Source organism: Oryzias melastigma, linkage group LG9, assembly GCF_002922805.2.
Source record: "Oryzias melastigma strain HK-1 linkage group LG9, ASM292280v2, whole genome shotgun sequence".
Classification (NCBI taxonomy): domain Eukaryota; kingdom Metazoa; phylum Chordata; class Actinopteri; order Beloniformes; family Adrianichthyidae; genus Oryzias; species Oryzias melastigma.
In genome coordinates, this window is record NC_050520.1 from 18,653,383 (window position 1) to 18,665,699 (window position 12,317).

At 39.1% G+C, this 12,317-nt stretch overlaps 1 protein-coding gene across 1 annotated transcript in view; it reads left to right on the plus strand.

Annotated features, from left to right (window-relative positions):
- The first annotated feature begins 10,721 nt into the window (after positions 1-10,721).
- The window catches only part of wscd2 (WSC domain containing 2), a 41,232-nt gene continuing 39,636 nt past the window's right edge, over positions 10,722-12,317 (plus strand). Inside the window, exon 1 of the mRNA XM_024275263.2 lies at positions 10,722-11,224. The gene's annotated coding sequence lies outside the window, so the exon portion shown is untranslated. The remainder of the gene's footprint in view (positions 11,225-12,317) is intronic.

Below are 12,317 nucleotides of genomic sequence, written 5' to 3' on the forward strand. Positions count from 1 at the left end.
ATGTGCATGCCAAGTATGCTCCTGTTGGTGATGAAGCCCACAGCCCTCATATCCATGACAGAAAATATGTTTTTTCTTATCAACAGGAAGTGTCTATTTATTTTGCTTTATTGTCTTTTTCTTTTTAATCCTTAAAATCTGATCAAAATATGAACATCAAGAAATGTAAAAATGTGATCCTAATTAGAAGAAGTGTTCTTTTTTTAACACATGGTGCTTTCTTGTTGTTCTTTAACAAACTGAAGAAATATTTCTTCAAAGTACTATAATTAGGAAAGACCTAGTGCAAAGTAATGGGATGCAGATTTTAACTTTATATGCACAAACTAAACAGATTTTTGCAATTGTTATATCTGCATACTGACAATGCTTTCCCTTGTGTATCCTCAGAAGTGGCATACAAATAGATTCAATTCCTTTGGGAAAAATTAATTGGATTTTGCTGAATAAGGCTGTACTGCTGGTGAGGTCAAAATTATTAGCCTACTTTTGAGAAGAAAACAAAAGACACCAATTTTTTCGTTATCAGTGAGTGTAGATAGAAGGACCCAAATGCAACATGGTGGCAGTAAAGAACTGGAATCATGCAAAGAAAACGGAAAGATTCATTGGCCGTTTGGAATGACATTTTAAAAGTTCATCATTGCTTTTTTTATAAATTAAATTAAAAGTTGTTGAAATCAGGAGACTCGTTTTTGGCTAAAACTGAATCTGTTTTTCAGGTGAAACACAAGTATAATTAATGTTTGAAACAATGAAAAGATTTTGACGTGACTAACCGGGCACAAAATGTCCATTAGACAATAAACATTCTCTGGCCACTTTGTTCCACACACTTGGCTTTTTACACAATGTCTCCTGTGTATGCTTTTTATAACTCATTTCAGTGTGTTTGGATATTCACTACAGAACTTCTTTAAATGCTTGTGGTTTCAACATGAGCACAATAGAAGAAAAACATATCAACAAACACGTGTGAACATCTCTGATGGAGGATCAAACAGTGACTCACAGCAAGCAGGTGCTGAAAGAATGGGCTCAAATGATTCTAAAGCACCTTATACTATAAATAATAGATGTTTTCTTCTCGACAAGGTGATACCTGACAGATTCCAGTCTCACCCTGATGTTCTGCTTCATGTGAAGTATTTTCTCTTTGTAGAACTGCCATTGAAGATCAGATGTGTGAAGTCTCTTTTTGATGGTAGCAGCATATAGTCATATTTTCAAAACAACTTCTTCCAGGACCTTCAGTGACATGATTCCTGGAGACTTCTTTTACAACACCGCAGCCGTGGATGAACTCATGAAGCCTGCTTGACCTGACCTGAGCAATTTGATAGTGTATTTTAATTATTCAAATTTATTCTGTTTTAAGATTTAAGACTCTTTCAAATATTTCCTTTAAATTTGTTGTGAAGCTTTTTGCTCCCCATCATTTTATTGTAAAACAAATTCAGACCCAACACAAGTATAAGTTGTTCCTTTTTTCCCCTCCCCTGAGAGAGACTTCAGTTTCCAGGTGGCTCGTCAGTGCTCCTGTTCTTGCAGTGGACCTCGCCTCTGGCATGTCTTGCATCACCAGCTGTCCACCAGCCCATCTGGATGAAGCCCATCTGCTACACTATTAAAACATGTAGTTGTAGAGTTTGTTAAGCTAATTCTTCTTTAATAGTCCTGGTAAATCGCTTGTCCGTCCTGGGAGAGGATCTCTCCCTCATGAGGGCATCCCAAGGTTTCTTCTTTTTTTTCGTGAATCAGGTTTTTTTTAGGAGTTTTTCCTTACCGGGAGGAAGGGTCTTACGGCAGAGATAACCAGTTTTATTTAGTCAATGTAGTTTAGGAATTAGCTTTTATTTATAATTTATGACAGACCTTCTGCTTCTGTAAAATTTCCAGCATGAACCCCAATGAGGCAATTGTTTTTGTGATATTGGACTATATAAATATAATTGAATTGAATTGAAAATAGTTTATTAAAGTTCAAGTAAGACGGAAATAAACTATTAGAACTTAAGAAATGAATTAAGGTATCTTCTCACCCTCTAAAGACAATTTTCTAAGAAAAAAGTTAATAGAAAATGTGAACATTTTAAGTTAGACATTTTTTGAATTGAAAGGTTTGTCATTCACGGCCAAAAAAATAACAATTATGCACAACAAAAAATGTATTCTCCATCCCAATATCCGTTCCTACATTCACTGCTTCGTTTTTATCATCCTTCCTTCACTCTGTTTTTTCGTTGTAACAAACAGTTAATGCGCTGGCAGTTTTGCTGTTGTGCATAAAGACAGGCTGTTGTGTTTATTAAGTGTGGCAGCCAGTTAATCAGCAAATAAACTAATTTGATCCCATAGAAATTAGTTACAAAGCTTGTAGTTGCAAGCTTGCCTGCAGACTAACATGTAAACAAACTAAATTCATGAATTAATTTGAACTGTGACACGGTCTGTCTACATTAAATCAGTCCCGGCAGCTTGAGGAGAAGCTTCTGCATGAATACAACCAAAGTCGTGCAGTTAGTGCGTTCATGGTAAAGAAATTTAAGAAAATAAAATGACAGGAAATATGAGCAAACATTGGTGATATTAATTTGACTGTTTTGGCCTCGTGGAGAGAAGAAAATGCAAAAGTTCCTGTTTGAGGTCATCTGAACTTATTTATGGTTAAAGTGGCAGAAAAAGACACAAGTGACAGGGGATATCACTGAGACAAATTGCACCATTAAGTGGGTCAGCTCTCCTGGGCACGAGCAGAATGGATGGGGCGACAGAACAGAGATGCTTTTTGACAGCTTCTTCACAATCTGCGTTTTGCTTCTTTTTCACTCTAAATAAATTATAAACAGGAACTGACATGTAAACACTCAAAAATAAATCAGATCAAGCACAACTAAAGTCTAAAATTGTGCGTAAGGGGAGGATATATGTGTGTGTTTGTGATGTCACACCTTTGCTGCCATATTAGGGCACAAACTCTTGCTTTATAAGAACCAATGGGTCCTGTGAAAAGGTTTGATCCATCTTACTGCAGCAGAATTCTATTTCTGGGCTCATGGTTCAGTTCTGGATGAAAGTGAACAAAAGCTGGGATGAGGCATCAACCGGTTGAGTCCAAGGAAAGTCAAGACATTGCACAAATTAAAAAAGCAGCACAAACGGATTGATAGTAGTGTTTATTTTTGAGTAAGTAGCGTTTATTTTTGGTCTGGGGTTATCAGGTTGGCTTTCAAAACCAGTCATTCTAATAGAAGCCTTTTAGAGACAGATTTTTTTTTTTTTTTTGAGTAGAATTACTCCAGAGATTGATGGAGACATTATAACCAAGCAAATGATGATCTTACATCTGTTTAGGAAGAACAAACATAATTTTCTCCTTAGTACTGAATTTGCAGAACTACTGAAAGATCTGTTTGAAATTTGTCTGTGTCGTCAAGGTGTCCTGCTGTCATTTTTTATTTTATTTTGTATTCACAACACAGTTTTTAGTGTCTTTTTTCCACAGTTCCTCGTGTAGCTTGTAAGAGGAATTTAATGAATGTAGAATTAGCGCTCCAAGCATATCAGTAATGAATATTAATGTGTATTGACATGAGGGAGTAATCGTGCAGTAATGAAGGAAACATGTTGATAATCACAAATACAGCGTGGTGATGTGAGCTTAACCTGCGGCGCTCTGGGACCCTGACAGCACAGCCGACGCTGGTGACCAAAAACAAACCAAAAACAAACAACAGTGTTAGATATGTCTGTTTAGAAACCAGAGACAACACAATCAAAATGATTAAATGGAGATCAATGGAAGAATCATTATTTTTTCATGGTGACTGAAAGATGTAGGTCTTCAGTAACACTATCCAGCACTGCAGCAGCGACATTGAAACACCTCCTGAATAGCAATTGCACTGACTGTTGACTTCACAGCCTCTGTGTTTCCAGCAGAAAGTGGCTGTGTCTGCAAAAAAATCCCCAGAAAAATGCTGTTTTCAACATTGATTACTGGATTCTACAGACAAAGATTTAAGTTAAATACCTTCAAAATCTAATTATTGATACAAATCTACTTCATTTAGTTGAGCTTTTAAATAATGCAGAATAATTTTTGTAGTTTTCAGAAGGCCTGCTGAATTAATAATGCAGCGAGCCATTAACACTTTTAATGGATGGGCATTGCTGCAACTGTAAATGCTGCTCCACCTGCTCCGCCCTTTAAGGCTTTACAAGAAACGGATGAGCCAGAACATTCTCCGTTTTGCATCAACACCTCCTGCATTATCTGCATCTCAGTACAATTTGCTATCATTTAAAATTGTCACAATCCTGCCTGTCATGCTGGTAGAAGGAGCCTTTCTCTAGTTTTATTCTTTTATGAAAATGACTGGTGGTGGCGTAGACTTCCTGTCAGTACAGAACATCAGGCATGACAAGAGCTTTTTTATTTTAGTTCCCATCTCTGTAATTATTGTTGGGTGATTAGCTTTTTGCTGTCTTACAGATATTGGTGCCTAAAATGAGCCTGACCTGAACGCGACCAAATTCTGACAGAAAAGAAATATCAACAAGAAAAACAAAATTTATTTTAGAAAAGACGGTGACAAACCAGCTCCCAATTCCTGCTTTCATCAATCTTTGACACGACGAAAGGAAAAAGAAATCGATCAAGCTTCAATATGTTTCAAATGTGAATATTCTATTTCTTATTTTTTTTACTTTTCCTAGAAAAAAAATAATAATATGATGTTCATAAAAATCCCACACAAAGTATGACTCACAACAGGAAGTAGGAAACTTGCTCATGTAATTATAATCGATTCCTAAAAGCTTCAAGCAGAGTGGTAAACAAGTGTACGCTGGTTGAAAGGTCAAACAGAATGAACAGCAAATGCGTTCATCGATTGTGTTGCTTCTGTTTTCAAATCCATAAAAACGTACTTCAGAGGGGAACAGCATTATATAAAAAAATCTGTTGGACATGAAGAGCGCAGAGCATAAAAAACCACAGAGTTGATCAATGACTTTGTTAATGTATCATGGACAGGCTGCACTTTTGTATCCGTTATCAATAGTTCCTATGAGAGTGACACATCTCGGCCCAGATAAGACATCATACAACCATCAGTGTTTCAGCTCTTTGCAAACACACAGAGTTAAATGACTGATAACTAATCCCTAATCATAGTGTGAAAGGATCTATTTTATTATTATTTTAAAGTCCATTTGTTTACTGCCTATATCTTCCTAATCAGGGTCACAAAGGTCTGCTGGAGCCTATCCAAGCTGTTGAGAGAAAGCTGCACCACCTCACAAGGAAAACTTCTCTATTTGAAAAACGTATTTCAATATTCTTGATTCAGCTTATCAAAATACATTCCAGTCTTTATAGTTTTATTACTCTTGATATAATAGTGCTTGTGTTTTTGCTAGCAGCGATCATTACACACAGGTCAAGAGTGGGTTTATGCAACCGAAGATGTTTTTCAACCTTGTACATGCAGATAACTGATAACTTTTGTCTGAACTGCATGAACTTAATGTTTACATCATAAGACTGCATGAAAAAGAATCCTCGGGTTATTCTGTTGTGTACAGGCAGCGTACATCCATCAAAAGAACATTTCTAGCTGCACAATTGAAGCTATTGATTTTTCATTTAAAGCTTGGTAACAAATCTAAAGAAAATACAAAAACTGATTTATTTGTCCTTTGAAAACAGCAATCTGAGAATCTATTAGGTTGCATTTTCAGTAAAGCACTATGAATACAGTTGATAAAACATTCCCCAGCAGATAGAGAGACATTTTTTTTCTTTTTTTTTCTGACAAGACGTACGGTCTCTGATCAGGAGCATTACGTCTGAGTAGATGAAAAGTGCGATTGGATTATTTTATTATTACGTACTATTTAATCCAATAGTTTTTTTCTTTTCAATAAAGTCCAGACTGAGGTTGTCTCAAAGCAAAAAACATCAAAAGTAAATTAAAGTTGTTTCAATTCCAATTCTGTCCAGATGATTCCAATAAGGTCAGGGTGTCCTAACTGTTTTTTAATAATAACCAATAGAGGTGACCAAAAGATTACACCCAAAGGTTTTATTTGTAATCCCTGAACCGAAAAGGTGACTGTAGAGAGCCAAACTCTCTCTAAATGGAAGATTTAGGAAAAAAAATAAAGTCCACTGAAACTCATCTCTATTAGAATGACCTTCTGCAGTGACTCATTGGGATCAAAGAGGACAAAGATGGCTTAAAAGCACTGGAACATCTGCAAAAAGACAGAAAAGATAGAAGTTAGGAACTACATTAATGACTTCAGGTTAAAAAAAAAGAGGGAACCGGACCAACTTTATATAAAAACTGCTAATATTGGAAACAGTTTTGATAGAAATGGTTAAATTTATTGTCATTTTCACAGCTGAAATGTTCCTTTATGTTTCAATCATCTTAAGTAAATGCAAAGAGATTTGCATTTGTGATCTTTAAGATTTAGGTCAGAGCTGTGGGAGAATCAGGACTTTGGTTTTCTCCTTCATGAGTTAAAAAAAAAGAAGTTTTCAAGATGCAGCAGCAGCTGTGGTTTGGATAATTATCCCACAGTTGAATGATTCACTTCTGTTGCCTGGATCTTTTTTCCCCCACTTTTAGCAATACATTCAGCTTAAAGTTGCTCTTAATTACAAACTTTATGCATCTGTCTCTGTGTGCTTTCAATTTCTGAAGAGACTGTAAAAGAGAAGGTTGAAAATTAATGAATCCAGCAATTCAATCAAAAGGTGCATAAATTCCTGTGACAGAATCTGGAGCAGTTATTAGTAATATTGAATACTTGATAATAGTTTACTTTTACACCACTCTAAATGACTCATTTATGTTTCATTTTATAAGTAAAAACTTTCAATTTGTAATTCAAAAATTTTAAGAAAATTTGCAAAATGTTTCCAGAAACCGCGCTCTGACCCATCATTCGAGGCTGTCTGGGTTTGTTTCCAATCGGCCTAAGCTCTGGGTTCCTCTGAGTTTTCTCAGTCAGAATAGGTTCTGTGCTCAGAGCGGAACAACTGGACCAAATGGCCACTATAGCTGGTCATTATGGGAGGTAAACACGGAAGCGGAGCAACAAGGAGACACAGCAACTCGTTAAAATTTGGTCAGATGAATACAGGCTCATTAAAACCTCTTAACGTGATAAACATTGCTTCTCACACGGTTTTCCAGACAATTTATGTCATAAACATTTGTCGGCGTACCTTCTCCTCACTAACCACCTTGCAGCATGCCTCCACTGAACAAAAGTCTTAAATAAAAAGTGATTGTCAAAGTTATTTTTTGAAGACAAAGACAAAAGTTGGTCTGAATTCACCCTTAAGCTTCTAACTACAGAAAAAAATATATATCAGCTGTGTTCTCATGACGACATCTTACTTCAGCTTCCACCTCTTTGCTGCATTTATAGAGCTGGACAGCTTCCACCGTAGTTTGACTGATGTCCACTGCTCTCAGCACGATGAGCTACACTGCTGGCGTGGCATTGTTTTCAATTTCCTGAAGGAAATGCTGGCAAGCCCCCAAGTGTCCTGAGTTTGCTTTTGTAAAATGCCATTTAAACCAAACACAACTGCTCTCTGACAACAAGAATCCAAAAAAATGGTGATGTGATTTGTTTGTTTCTAGTATCCACTAAAACCTGATGGAGCTGTCAACTGACTGAGTTCTGTTGTATTAACATAAACCAACATTACTGCACCAAAATTCCATTCTTGTTGCTCAAGAACATCTGTCCTCCAACTAGATCATGCTGCAGAAAAATGCTATGAATTATACTCTCTCCCACACTGCATTTGATTATGTAACAGGATAGAAGGCTAAACTGAGTCTGGACAACTTCAAGAACACAAAGAGTTTCTGTCCAGGTCAAATTCCAGATGTGGCGTTAAATGTTTCAGTAAACTATTGATGGGTCAGAAAAAACCTCAGTTATTTTTAACACAATTCCAGTCTACAGCATCCATTTGTCAGATATTGATATGATGTGGAATCTGAACAAGCTGCACTCTTGGCTTGCTACCAGAGAACAGATATTTCTTACAATGAGCCCATTATCCATCAAATCGCTCTGTTATCTGAATTTGAGGGGGAAATGAACCAGTGTTTGTCACATGCGGGCAAATTCACAATGAGTGTATACTGTTTGTTATCTTGTGATGCAAATACCTCCTGCTTATTTTTTCCACACACGACTTATCCCTGAATTGTGACATCTAATGTCATTTTTTTTCTTAAAATCCATAATATATAAGGAGATATTTTTGCAAATATCGGCAAATTTAACGTGGAAATCAAAATTTAAATCAAACCAGTGAACCGTGTTCTTGCTTTGGCGTCCGCAGCTGCCTGCTGTGTCGTCCCAGATAAGTAAAGCTTACTGGTTATTTCAAAAGTGTCCCTCCAAGTTGAAGTCTGCTGAGCTGAGCTGAGTCACCATGCAGATGAAATAATTTGAAATGACAGCGCTACAGGCACATACTGCAGTCTTTGAATTGATGCTGCTGAAATATGCAGAGTCACCCATGCTGAGTCAACACAGTGGCCCTCAAGGACAGACCCGCACTAAACTTAGAATACTGATACGGCTTACTGGTAGGAGCGACACAAACCTTAGCATACCTTCCAAAATAATAAGTGCTTTTCATAAATACTTAATCATTGTGTTCTTCTTTTCTTGTCTGTTTTGAATGTATCTTTCGGGAACAGATTCATAAAAAAGATTGGGCAACAGTTTACACACAGATAAACCTGAGGGCAAAGAGAATAGATGATCACCCAGATGTGAGGAAAAAATCCAACAGGGACACACACGACTGAACATCTGGGAGCAGGTTTGAGATGCAGAAAGGATTAAAAACTACAGAGCATTAATCACAACCTGACAGAAAGGGTGTGTTTTTGGCTTCAGAGACAGAGGGGGATTCAGAAATTTCAGCAACATCAATTGTTTTTGTGTCAGTTCTGATGGAAAACAAGATGAAATGATTTTATTTAAATTGGAATTGTGTTTTAGAAAAAGTTGATCCATTAAGGGCTGTATATCCCTAACAGTATGCAGTCAGTATAGTGAGTCAGGCAGTTCAAGAAGCCATGTTAATTAGAAAAAGTACCAAGTAGGCTAATGTTCTGTAGGGAAGACCAAGGAGTCATTTGTTACAGTATAAACGTAAAAAGACTAAAGTATTCTTGCAATACACACCTACTCGCCATTTTCTTAGCTACACCTGTCCAACTGTTCAGTGATATCAATAATCAGCCAATGCTACACATTCTCACTCCCAATTCGTCATTCATGGACTAATTTTTCAGGCCCCCTGTGCGTCACTTTTTGGCGTTTTGGGTGCCCCCAACTCATTGTTTTTTGATGTGCTGTCTGTTCCTATTAAATCAGGGGTCCATAACCTCCGAGTCGCAAACCAGTACCGGTCTAAGGTCCGCTTACTTCACTATTCTGGGAGGGGTCCCCAACCCTTATGACACATACTAGTACTCTATCCCGCTACCCTAACCCTAACCTGGTACCAGTTCCGTGTCCGTTACTGCGTCCCGAGGGTTAGGGACCTGTGATTTAATGGGAACAGTCAGTACATCAAAAAACGACAAATTGGGGACACCCAAAACATCGAAAAGTAAGAATGTTGGGGGTGAGTATGCTTTGGCCAATTACATGGTTTCCCTTTTACACACAACCATCTCTAGGGTTTACAGAGACTGGCCCAAAAAAGGGAAATGTCCCGTGAGCAGCAGTTCTGTGGGCGGAAATGCCAGAGGTCAGAATGACCAGACTGGTTTCAGCTGATAGAAAAGCAGCAGTGGCTCAAATAACCACTCGTTACATCCGAGGTCTGCAGAACATCTCTGAATGCATAACACGTCCAACCTTGAGGCAGATGGGCTACAAGAGCCTTGTATCAAAAGCTCAGGCTACTGGTTGTATAACGGTGTGGGGGAAATGTTCTTGGCACACTTTGGGCCCCTTAGTACCAATTGAGTATTGTTACAACACCACAGCCTACCTGAGTATTGTTGCTTTCTATGTTCATCCCTTTATGACCACAGTGTTCCTATCTCCTGATGGCTACTTCCAGCAGGATAAGGCACCATGTCATAAAGCTGGAATCATCTCAGACTGGTTTCTTGAACATGACATGAGTTCACTGAACTCAAATTATCTCAACAGTCACCAGATCTCAACTAAATAGAGCACCATAGATGTCCAAATTCACAGCAACTGTGTGATGCTGACATGTCAGTAAGGACCAAACTCTCTGAGGAATGTCTCCTTAATCCATGAAGGATTAAATTCTGAAGACAAAGGGGGTCTAACCAGGTAATGGCAAGGTGTAAAGGAATAAAATGGGTTTTGAAAGTGGATGGATGTAGGGAGTGTTATAAATATAATGTAATAGAAATTACTACCTTTTTTTTACCATACGATATTGCACATTTGCTACAGATGGGATCATAAGATTAATACAATTTATATATGTTTCTAGTTTAAAACGTATTATTCTCTATGCGCATAGTTGTCAGACTTAAGGATTTAAGGGAACGCGCGTACATGCGCCGGGGGACCTATGACGGAGTGTCCCAGAAAGTGTCAGCTCTCCCAGTACAGCCCTGCAGACGACCGCCTCCGCGCCCCCGTCCTCTCTGCTGTGTCTGCATCAGTACAGCAGGTAGTGCTGTTGGTCCGTGTGGCGCGCAGGGCGCACGGCGCGACGCTGCCTCTCCGCAACGTCAAATAGCCTTCTTTTTATCGGACAGGCGACAGATACCACAAGTCGAGTCCTCCCCCCCTTCCACGCTCCAAGGCAACACTCTGACCAGAGCGGATTACAGGATCGATAGGAACGGAGCAGGGGGGGTCCGTGTCATCTCGAAAACGCAACGAGCACTGCTCACTCCTGGGGAAATCTGGAGGCGCGTGGAGGCTTACCGCGCGGGGACAGAGCAGATTACCGCGCGCCACGGACACTGTCCGAGCTAATGGGATCGACCAAACTAGCTGCACCAGTCTACTGATGACCGGCTCTGGAGAGCAGGCTGCCGTGCGTGTTTGGCTGAGTTACCGTGGAGAGGAAAAGCGCGCGCCTGACAGACCACCATCCTCTGCTCAGTCAGGTCCGGAGAACTGCAGCACCAGCAGCTCCTCCGGAGCACTACCCCGACCCCCATCGGAGGTGAGACGAGCTTTTGCATTCAAAACTAGCAGAAAATGTGGTCTGGAGTGAAGCTGATCAGCTGGTGGTTAAATCATGACTCCTAAAGGTTTGACAGTGCAGCTGCACCAGTGACTGAAACCCGAAGAAGAAGAAGTCACTCAGTATTTACTTTGGTCTGTATGGTTTAAAGAGGATAAAATAATCCACTTATTCTCATCTAGGTGATAAAAAAGGATTCAGGGGAAACATGTGGGATCTAAAACTACTATAATAATCCAGATGGGAGGCACGTCTTCATATTTTCCTGCAGCAATGCTCCTGCTGTGTGACAGATGTTCAGGTGCCTCTGCCTTTTGCTCAGCAGGCCACACTGTCACACTCACTGGCCTGTGAAGATGCATTACTTGAACCAGGTGCATGACTGGTGGCCCACAGCCTGAATTTTTTTTCCTCCCACTAAGTGTGGAGACAGAATTTCATTACAACCCTTTTGGCAATTTTTTAGCTCAGGATTCTGTTTTTTTTTAATCTTTTTACGTGAAGTGTTTAAACACTCAAGCCTTTTATTAATTGTCATTACTTTTTCACATTTTCATTGAGTGTCTTAGGTCAGATTAACAATTTCCAAGGCGTAATGAGAAAATGTCAGTGGAGCTATGGAAAACCGCATCTCCAGCTGCATTCTAACTAATGATTTTACTTACAACAGCTGATCTTGCTTGTCATGAGTTCATCACTCGTTATTTCTATTGACCTTGATGTATTGCAGATGACTTTATGGAAGCAGCTGTCCAGTGTGGCGCGTAAAAGTGGAAGAAGGTAGAGCGGCGTTGTGGTTGTTAGGATTGATCACAGTGCAGATCAAATCAATTGATAAATGACACTAATTGCTCATGCGGCTGCTATCTCAGCACTTGTCATGACAGTGAATAAAAAGCATAAAGCGTGACAGATCTCCTGTTGTGGCAGAGGAGGGGGTTCACAGCAGCTGAATCTAGAACAGGCTGAATCGATCAGGAGCATCACTGGAGAAATAAAACAACTAAATATATATTTGTAGCCCCCCTCCTTGTTATTTGATGAAAATGAATGGTCACATCTTTCAAATTCA